At 40.0% G+C, this 11,213-nt stretch overlaps 1 pseudogene; it reads left to right on the forward strand.

Annotated features, from left to right (window-relative positions):
• Window positions 1-765: 765 nt before the first annotated feature.
• On the forward strand, window positions 766-1,684 carry LOC119525561 (annotated as a pseudogene).
• The last annotated feature ends 9,529 nt before the right edge of the window (window positions 1,685-11,213 follow it).

Below are 11,213 nucleotides of genomic sequence, written 5' to 3' on the forward strand. Positions count from 1 at the left end.
CAGGATAGGCCTCCAAAGCTGGTCTGAAACTGGCTTGAGGAAGGGATAGAAGGTGTGGGGCTGGTGATTCTATCCTGGTTAGAAGGTGAGACTGAGTTCAGAGTCCTCATTCTAGGACTTTTTCTTCCATGGTTTTAATCTCTGGTTAATACTAAAAGAGAGATCACCAGGATTTCTTATCACCATAACTATATGTGGGGTGGAGGCAATATTGATGGTGAGCCTTAAGTGCTATCAGGAATCAAACATCCAAAAAATGACATCAGACTATTTATTGCATAGTTACATAAGGTATGAATAAAATTGCTCAAAATCAAAAGAATTTATTTCATGGCATTTTGATAAAATAAAACACATCTGACTGCTTCTTAAGGTCCTTTAAATAGAAGGGACCTTTTAAGGAAAGGTGCTTTTATTCTTAAAAGGAGAACAATATTTCTTATTCCTTTCATTTCTTCAAGGGTGGAAAACATATTTAACTGCATTCATGGATTTTTTCAAGTTGATATCCTCACTCCATTGTCCTTAGTGGGTGTCTAGAGAAGCCAGTGAGCAGAAAAAAATGTAATGAAAAGTGGTTCTAAGAAGAATGGGTTTGTAACAACTGAGAAGTATTGCTAAGTTACCAGAGTGTGTATTCCTCAAGGGTGAATATTTTGTATATTAATTACTTGAATCAGAAATAAAGACACAATGATGGGTATATGTACACTTATAACAAAACCTTATTTTTCCCTCCAAATACGGCTCTGCTTCAAGGAACCAGAGAATCTAACCAGTGTCTCAGAATTCATCCTCTTAGGGCTCTCGGCTGACCCAGAACTACAACCCATCCTGTCTGGGCTGTTTTTGTTCATATATCTGGTCACAATGCTGGAGAACCTACTCATCATGCTGACCATCATCTCTGACTCCCACCTCCACACCCCCATGTACTTCTTCCTCGTCAACTTGTCCTTGGCTGACTTCGGTTTCACCTCTACCACAGTCCCAAAGATGTTTATGGATATCTACACTCACAGAGGAGCCATCTCCTATACAGGCTGCCTGATACCGTTGTCCTTTTTTAATCTTTTTGGAGGTTTGGACAGTCTGATTCTGACTGTGATGGCCTATGACAGGTTTGTGGCAATCTGTCACCCCCTCCACTATCCAGTTATCATGAACCCCCGACTGTGTGGCCTGCTGGTCCTGCTCTTTTATCATCAGTCTTTTGGACTCACAGTTGCACTACTTCATGGTGTCACAACTAATATTTTGTTCAAATGTGGAGATTCCTCACTTCTTCTGTGACCCTCCTCAACTCCTCAAACTTGCCTGTTCTGACACCTCCTCCAATAACATATTAATGTACTTTATTGGTGCCATCTTTGCTGGAATTCCATTATCTGGGATTCTTTTCTCTTACACTAGGATTGTTTCTTCCATCCTGAGTCTCCCAACTTCAGGTGGGAAGTATGAAGCCTTTTCCACCTGTGGCTCTCACCTGTCAGTTGTTTGCTTATTTTATAGGACAGGCATAGGCATGTACCTGAGTTCAGCTTACTCACATTCACCCAGGAAGAGTTCAGTGGCCTCGGTGATGTATCTGCTGGTTGCCCCCATGCTGAACCCCTTCATCTACAGCCTGAGGAACAGGGACATCAAGAGGGCCCTGGAGAGGATACTTAGGAGAATACCATAATCTCTACACTGTGCCAAGTTTTAAATTTGTGGTTAAGAAAAGACAGAGACAACAAATACCTAGAAATTCAAATATGCCACTTATGTCACAGTATTTTTCATAGTTTTCATTGTTTTGCATTGTCTTCATAACTCTTTTCTGAATATTGTCCCTTTGGCTGTCTTTGGGGTTGCAGGAGAATAGCTGTGGAGTAGGACATTTTATATAACTTCCAATTCCTTTGTCTTTTCATTTCTAATCATACTCAGTTTCACTGACATTACTTTAGGATTACAGAAATAATTTATGCACAGGGTAAAAACTCATTAAATATAGATATTTTCATTGTGACCATCTACTCTAAGGATCATCCCATTCTCATAAATTATTTGAACTTATATGTGTTTAACCTGGATGCAGGACAAATCATTAAAATTTAACATTTACACAGTTAGAACAAGAACAGTATAAATGCAGGAGCTAAATACCATTTGTTTCTGTACTGAAAAGCTAGTACTGTGAAGGCAGAGATATATCCCATATCCACTTTCAAAATAACGAGTAAGGCATCCATTATTGCAAAAGAATGTATGAAGATACATTGCCTTCTTTATAGTCAGCATTTTCCTTCCTACTTTCCACTAAATCCTCTATACAAAAATATAAAAACTGTCATGAATAGAAATATCTGATGTGCTTGTTTTTATTATTAGGGGCATTCAGAGGGATATATTATATATTATCTAATTTTAGGTGCATGATAATATATATAGTAAAATGGGTGTATTTTCATAAGTTCTATGAATAACACTGGGATTAAAAATGTGGGTGGAAATTCCTCAGTTGGACTTCCAAATATGTACTGAAAACCTGTAGTACTATGTTTCCTGAAGGACACACATCATGTGAGCAGGAATTGGGAAAATCATAAAGAACATTTTTATTTTTACTTTATGTGGTGGTTTTAATCATATACCCCAGTTTGGATATGTTTTGGTCATGGTCCCCATTCTGGTGGGTGTAAACTTATTATAAATAAGATTTCTTCAATATGTTACTTCATTTAATGTGTGGTCCAACAGACTCAGGGTGGATTTCATGCCATATTATTGGAGTCTTTCATAAAAGAGTGAAAGTCAAATGGCAATAACAGTCATGGGGAACAACCAGAAGGCAGAAGTCAACAAAACCCAGAGGAGAAAGAGAATAAAGAGAATACATTACCATGTTCATTGCAATTTGATGGAAAAGCCAAGGAAAGACAAAAGTTGCCATAAAGCAAGGAAACTGCCCTAAAAGAAAGCAAGTCTTCTAACCTTCTGATCCAATCAATTCCTGGTATAAAGCCAACGCATTGTATGGTATTTATTTTAGAAGCTAGAAAAAGAAAACAGTGCCTAAACTGCGTTCTCTTTAGTGTCCATGAATCTTTCCTTTGACAGGAACTCATAATGGGATGTCTTGTACTCACTACAGCGCCAGCATTCTAAAATGTCTCAATGCATGGCCTCTCAGCCTTTAATTCACCTGTACACACCTGCCATTAGGTCTTTTGATCTCTAAATTGCTACTCTCTAATATTTCTCTAATTTTATCTTGTAAATAGCATCCTTTTCTCCATATCAATTCTAATTCATGATAAATATTTAGGTTTTCTTCTAATTAGTAATTGGCAAACAAATCTCAGAGTTCCCTACTAGGCAGATCTACTAACAACTAATAATACAATATCAGTCAAAACCACCTTTTATGAAAGACATCAGGACTTGTAAACTTAAAATTTTAAAGAATATACAGTGTCAATAAAGGTAAGTCTTTTGGCTAAGCAGAAATTGCAGCCTCTGAGGATATTTGATGAATTTTGGCAGCTGGAATGGCTGTGGTGTTGCCTGATGTTGATATAATGACCCTGCTGGTTTAAGGGTTACAAGGATGTATATTCTGACTGCATGGAAAATGCATCATGTTGAGGTCTGCAGTGGAACAGATACAGAGGGAACTTTGCATGTGTCTTTTCCTTCTCAGGGATTTTTTCCCCAGTGCATTGTGGTGATATGTGTTGGAGATTAAGCTGGAAACCACAGATATATCTACCAGGCCTTGTTGCATTTTAGAACCAACTGTGCTGACAGATGATGAAGTTGGTTGGTGGGCAGCATCTAAGATTTTTCCCATATCCTCTCCCCTGCTACCTCATGTTCATGCCGTTTCTTAAATCCTTCCCCTTGAGTTTCTGCTGGATCTAGCCTATGGTTCCAAATGACTGTCAAAGAATCTGAATTACATCTTTCTGGCACTCCACTGTTTTCTTGTTTGTGTGTTCAAATGAAAGTCAGCTGTTAAGTTGTGTGATTCCCTCACAGAGACTCAGGTGGGAAAGAACCCCGGAAATCTTGTCCTTTAGCCCATAAGGAATTGAATCATGATAATAGTCGTGTGAGTTAGACTGGAAGAATAGACACCACTTCTTCAGTGTTGATATAACTGGAACACTGCCAAACAGCTTTCCTGCAGACTTGAAGAACCCTGCAAAATTTAAGAAAACTGAAAAGTTTTCAAATAATTGTGCAAAATGTAATTGTTTTCTAATATGTCAATATAGATCAATGAGAAAGAAAAAATAGAATTGGATTGTCATTCAAATTAGCAAATTAATCTCAATGCAGAAAACCCCAAACTACATAAAAGATATACGGAAAAGGAAACAAGTAGCTAGTAATACTTAGAGATAAATTTTCAAATAAAATATAGTGTCAGATGGTGGTACGGAAGCTCTTGTTCTTCCTAAATTACTTGAAAAATTCCCTGCATTTTTGTATATCAAAATGTTGTCTGAAGGTTGATTCTTTAAATTAGAGCCTCAATTTTATATTAATATCACTGCTACTTGGAAGTCAATTCTGGCATAAATTCCTGCTTCCTTATGAAAAGAGGGCAGGCCCAGATCCAGGGAGAATATTTGCATTTCTCCTCCTCTTGTTCTGTTATTAAGAAGTCCTCAGAGATTGAACACTGTCAACCAGTAGGGCTAATTATCTGCTCTGTGAATTGAGCTATAAAGAGAAACAACAAATAATTGACCTGTGTCCTACAACAGTTCAGACTGCTGGTTCTAGGCCAGTGGGCTCCATGGGAGTTCTCTCCTCCCAGACTTGGCATCTCTCTCAGGAGGTCCATGCCTGAATCTGTTTTTCTGCCAGTCCTGAGGTCAGAGCCTCAGCCTTACCTTTCTTTCAGCCAAATAGTGGCATTGCACACACATTCCTCAGTCTTACCCCAGCAGGGAACAAGATGTAGCTCAGTAAGTGTCATCAGAGACATTAAATTGAGGGGTAACTGTTATGAGTATTGCTTCCTCATCATTATTACAAGCGTAACCATTGAGATAGCCATGGGGGTGGTCCTCAAATGTCATGTATCAGATCATAGGCCTATGGAGTTTATGTTCTTTGTTCTAGGGGGTATCTCATAAATCTCATTCAGAATTTTGCTTTCCTTCACCTCTTCTCCTACCTTCCATAGTCATTTTCACCACCATAACAGGAAATAAATCCCGCTTTCTGGCCCAGGTTCACTCCAAATGATCACTACTCAGTGATGAGTAGGAGGGGGATGGAATTAACCATGCATATCATGACCCATATGGAGGGATTCCTAGTGCCTGGCTCTGAGCCAGGTGATCTATGAAACATAATTCATTTTATCTGCATAATTACTCAATCTACAAGAATACACTTTATCATTATTTTACAGTTGAGGAAAGAGCACAGCAATTCAATCTAATAGTTACCATGTCCTGAACTAAAAATGGGTGAGACCAGGTATGAATCATGAAAGCAAGACTCTAGACACAAGGCACCTGATCAACCCAACCTGCCATTTCACTTCCCTGCTCACTCCAGCCATGGTGCTTATTGGGAAAGTTCTGAATCTCATTCATTTCTTATTCCCCAGAGTATACACAGAACTTGACACAGCTTAGGCAATGAATCAAAAAATCTGTTGAGTACTGATTACCCTTTATTCACAGGAACAAAGGAGAAGAAATATAAATTCCAGCAGTGGGAGGCATCCTGCATGTTTTCATCCTTTCCAAAGATGTCCCATAAGGACTAGAGACAAGATTTTAAAATGGGGCAATGTGTCCATGAATTTTTAGGAAGATGGTCTTTTCCTTTTAATGGGACCTATAATACTATATTATCAAAATATTGGTTGAGTTTCATGAAAAATTAAAACAGAAAAAATGGAGGAAGAGAAAAGGAAAGTCAATCTTGTCTTATGGACTGTGGCACAATTTATGATTTAAATTCATTCCATGTCCATATTTTGCAAACTAACATAGGCTTCTGCTTCTTCCATATAATTTTTAATGAGAGGATTAAAACTTTCTTGGGTTGTATTCATCAGTTAACTTGTTAATCTAATAATGATTCATATTTCTAAATTCTAAACTCTCATTGAATATTTTTAAGTGCCAAACCTCCAGGGAATCAAAAATATGAGACTCAGATATGATTCTCTATTCCAAGCACCAGAGCTGAAAAGTGTTTTCCTTTTCATATGTACTTTAATCGCAAATGAGCAAATGGAAGCAGAAGCATTGATTCTTCCTCTAGGGACTTGATTATTTCATCTGTGAGTTTGCTGAATAAGCCAATGGTTTGCAGGGGCCTTAGAAATGAACATTTTGAATTGCAGTGTTTCTGTGAGTAGATGTTAATTTTAAACCCACTTTGGAAATCCAATATTTGGAAATATTCTTCTCTAAAGAAGATAGGGTTTCATGTGGAAAAATCCTGGGATAACTTCTACTACACTGCTTCAGGGTTATCTCTGACATGATAGCTAACAATAAAAGCATGCGTTTGATTGTGAGTTATTTTACAACTGGGAAGACAAATGTAGGCAATTAGTAGTAAGATTAAATATATGTCAATTGTTAAAATTCATACAATTAAGCTTCATGCATATATGGTACAGAAATTCTCAGCTGTGAAATTGCAGACAGGTTTGAGAATTTTTGTAGGATTTTTGTAACAAAAAATTGACAATGAAAATGAAAGTCCTCCCCCAGCATTATTTTGCATCAGTTAAAACTAGAATTTAAATCCCCTCTGCTATTTTTCATGTTGAATCTACCAAAATTTTATAACTGTGGTCGATTCATAAACTGATCACATTTCCTCAGTTATTTAGGTATTCTTTTCTATTTTTCAGTAAACTTGTTATTTTCTCCATAAAATTTTGTATATTTTTTTAGGGGGTTACTGCTAGGAACCTTTGAGGTTTTGTTGCTATTGGAAATGGTATTTTTGCTACATATTCTAATTGTTGCAGGCGTATTGAAATACAATTTGTATTTCAATATTGATCTTTTATTTAGTAATATTGCAGAACAGTTTTTAATTAATGCTAATAGTTTTTCTATAGATTTGTTTGACATTTTCTTTTTTTTTGTAGATAATAATATTGCCCGTGAATCATGGTAGCTTTCTTTCTTCCTGTTTTCTCTCTTCAACTTTTATTTATTTTACTTTTATTAATCCACTAGGAAGTATTTCCAATATAATGGTTATATTAGTCTGCCTAAGCAGCTACCAAAACTACCATAAACTAGTTTTGGCTTAACAAGAATGAATTGACTCACAGATTTGAGGCAAGAAGTTCAAAATCTAACTATCAACAAGCCTTGCTTTCTCCATGAAGATTGTAGTATTTTGATGCTGCCTTGCCACAATCCTCAGAGTCCCATGGCTTGAATCCCTGTGCATATCATATCGTGATGTCTTCTCCTTTCCCCATGGTTTTCCAGTTTCCACTGGCTTCAGCTTCTGGCTTCTTCTTTATATGGCCTCCAATGATCAGGATTAAATCAATTTCATTCAGTTGGGCCACATCTTAACTTAAAATGACATCTTTGAAAGACCTTAATAAAAATGGGTTCATACTGATGGGTGCGGCAAGATGGCAGAATGGTGAGGTATGGGTTTTTGTTACTCCTTCAGGGCAGTTAGCAGAAAGCCAGGAACTGCATGGACCCAACACTGCAGAGCAATTTGAATTAGGACATGCTTCATATAACACTCAGGAATGAGTGGAACAGCTGAGATCCAGTGAAATCTGTAAGTTCTCGTGGATAGGGGGCCCATGCCCCTCCCTGTCAGGCACAGTCCCATGGGAGGAGGGGCCATTGGTGCTGGGAATGAGGAGGCAGAGCTGCAGTGGCAGCTCTGATTGAAAACTCCGACTGCTGATCTAAAACTCCAAACACAGATAGACTGAGAACAGACTCCTGAGAATCTTGGAGCAGTCAGCCTAGTGGAGAGGAGATAGGGTAACAAAAACAAAAAAAAACCCACAAAAATAAAAACAGACTTTTTGGAGTTCCAGTGAACATAATACAGAGAAGGGAAGGGCTCAAACAGAATCAGGCACATATGCAAATCCAGGGGGCAAGGACCCTTGTCTGAAAAGCAATTCACTGCTTTCTTGATTGTTCCTTAATCACCCTCAACTCCTTTTCTTTTAGCATTTCAATAGACCATTAGATCTGCAAGGACTGTAAATAGTCCATACTAGGCCCTTCTTTTTCATTTTCTTTTTTTAATCTTTTTCTCTTTTTCTAATACAATTATTCTAATAAGCCCAGTACAGAAAGCTTCAAAGATTACAATTTGGGCCCAGGCAATAGCAGAGCTAAGATAGCTCTGAGAGACAAAGCAATAAGTCTAGCATTGGAGAAAATTCACTAAACACCATAGCTTCCCAAGAGGGGAAAGGGTGCAGAAAGAATAACTTCCCAAGGGAGCATGGCACAACTCCAGTGGTAGCCCTCCTTGTGGGAACATGGATCCCAGGGGCTGGAATTCAGAAACAAGCTTCAGCTGGCCATGCCACTGACAGGGTCAGGGCCACCTGGAGAACTAAAGGCTCCATGCCTCCTTACATCTGTGGGGTAACTGCGGGCTAGCAAGTGCCACCTGCTGGACAGCATAGGAGAAGCACAGAGTCTAAAGGCCTCACAGGAGGGTCTCATTCTCAAGGAAACACCATACCCTCCTCCTGAGACCTGAACTTCTGCACTGGTAAAACCTGACTCAGGTTGACCATATCTGAGGAGACCATCACACAAGAAGGCTACACAGAGGTAGGGAAAGAAACAGAAAAACAAGAGGTGAAGAACTCTGACCAACTAAACTTTGTCTTTGTAGTGTGTGGGGAAATGATTCTTGTGTGGTTCAATTGGTAGACGCAGTTTGGGTGTATTGTTGGTGCTGTCTGCCCTGAATGTGGGGTGTTTGTCTGGGTGGTTATGGAGGCAGGGCAGCTTTAATAATCAAACCTCCCAGGTGTTCCCGGAGATTCAACACCGTTGTAAGAGTCTAAGCCTTCATTTCAGTTTTGCCCCAGATTTTCTCTGCCTCTGACCCACAAGTCCCTGCCATTGACGTAGCATCCCTGGGTTTTCTGAGTGGGCCCCCCTTCTCAGTTGTGATCTTACAGAACCTCTGCTGAGGGAAGGCTGTGCTACGTCACAAGTGTGCGCTGTCCCTCAAGGGAAGCCCCGGGCTGCTGGGCCATGCAAGGGCGCGCCCAGCCTGATGCAATGATGGCTGAATTGGGCATCTCAACACCCTCTCCCCTTTTCGCACAGCTCTGCCTTCCCAGCTCTGGGACAACTAGCTGTGGGTGCACCCAAGGCCATTGTCCATGGCCAATATTATGGCATGTGCAAGATGCCATGGGATACACTCCCCATCACACTGGGTTTCCTGGCACGGCTCTGGGCTGTGGGTCTGGCCCCGGGCAGGAGTATCTCCAGCCCGCTGGGGAGCTGGCTGCAAGCAGCACAGTTTCTTTCTCCTTTTGGCTCTTCCCTTGGCCCCCCTGGCCCTGAGGGAAGCAGCAGCTGTCTATCCTCCACACCAGACACTGAAAGGTTGGCACAGCCAGCTCCTGCCATGCTTCACAGGATGGTTCTCATCATTGTAACTGCAGCCACTCCTGGGTTTTTTTTTTAAAGAACTAGTCCATCTCCAAATGCCAACTCCTGGTTTCCCCAGACTGCAGCACAGCCACGGGACTTTCAGCCAGCTTACTCACTTGTTTCAGAATGCAGACTCCCGGTTTCACCAAGTGCATGGTTCCTGTGGTTTTAGCAGAACTTGTCCAGCTGGTGCATCACTGAAACTTGTGTTCTGGGTCACTTTCTGGTTTTTATCTAGTATTTTTCATGGAGGTGTTTTTTTTGCCCTGTCTCATCTAGCTGCCATCTTAGGTTTTCCTCCATAGACAGCATTTTGAGTGAAGTATGCCAGAAACAAAGGCAAACACTATAATGCCTCACCAATATGGACTAATTACAATGTGTAAACTCAGAATTGAATCTTAGAGCACAGTCCAACAGGGAAAAGGTTATTGTAATTGTCCCTGTTATCTCTTACAGCAGTCAAATCTATTCCTGAATTGTAATGGCTATTTCCAACCTCTGAGATGTTGCTTCCTTGGTGTATAACCTGATTGGTCTCTGAAACTTTGGGTATCTATGTGACACCTGAAACTTCAAGCTAGAGCTTGGCAGACATGAATGTCAGTATTAATGAATACAGCAACTGTTAAAAAAAAAAAGCTGAAAAAGAGCCCAGACTTCAATTAGAGATATGAATGAAGTTACGACTAGGGCAAATCAGGCCAAAGAGTAATGGTTGAAACTGACCGTGTGTTAAAACTTCAACTTCCATGTGTGACCAAGGGAAGAAATGTTTGTTTGGTGTAGGATCTATATTTTCTAAATAACATAGCTTCTACAGTTTGTTCAAACACCACAATTACATGGAACTTTGAATAGAAAGTGAAATATGATAGGTTAGAGTGAAACAGCAACACATCCCAAAGTAATTTGGCAAAGAATAAAACTATATATTCAGGGCCCACCTGAGGATCTGGGGGAGGATGCGAAGGTGTTGGACTTCCTCACCTGGATTGTTGCTGATGTTCCCACAAACATTGGGGACTGACATCTTGACATTTTGAGCCCTCTGTCTTGAGGCTTGCCCCTATGAAGCTTCTTACTGCAAAGGAGAGGCTAAACCTGCTTATAATTGTGCCTAACAGTCTCCCCTTGAGTGCCTCTTTGTTGCTCAGATGTGGCCCTCTCTAACAAAGCCTTCTTGGCAGGTGATCTCACTGCCATCCCCACTACATGGGACCTGACTCCCAGGGGTGTAAATCTCCCTGGCAATGCAGGATATGATGTCCATGGATGAATCTGGACCTGGCATCATGGGATTGAGAACATCTCCTTGACCAAAAGGGGGATGTGAAATGAAACAAAATAAAGCTTCAGTGGCTGAGAGATTTCAAATGGAGTTGAGAGGTCACTCTGGTGGGCATTCTTACATACTGTATAGATAACACTTTTTAGGTTTTAATGTATTGGAATAGCTAGAAGTAAATACCTGAAACTACCAAACTCCAACCCAGCCTTGACTCTTGAAAATTGTACAATAATGTAGATTACAAGGGGTGACAGTGTGATTGTGAAGCC

The sequence above is a fragment of the Choloepus didactylus genome (assembly GCF_015220235.1).
Source record: "Choloepus didactylus isolate mChoDid1 chromosome 25 unlocalized genomic scaffold, mChoDid1.pri SUPER_25_unloc2, whole genome shotgun sequence".
Classification (NCBI taxonomy): domain Eukaryota; kingdom Metazoa; phylum Chordata; class Mammalia; order Pilosa; family Megalonychidae; genus Choloepus; species Choloepus didactylus.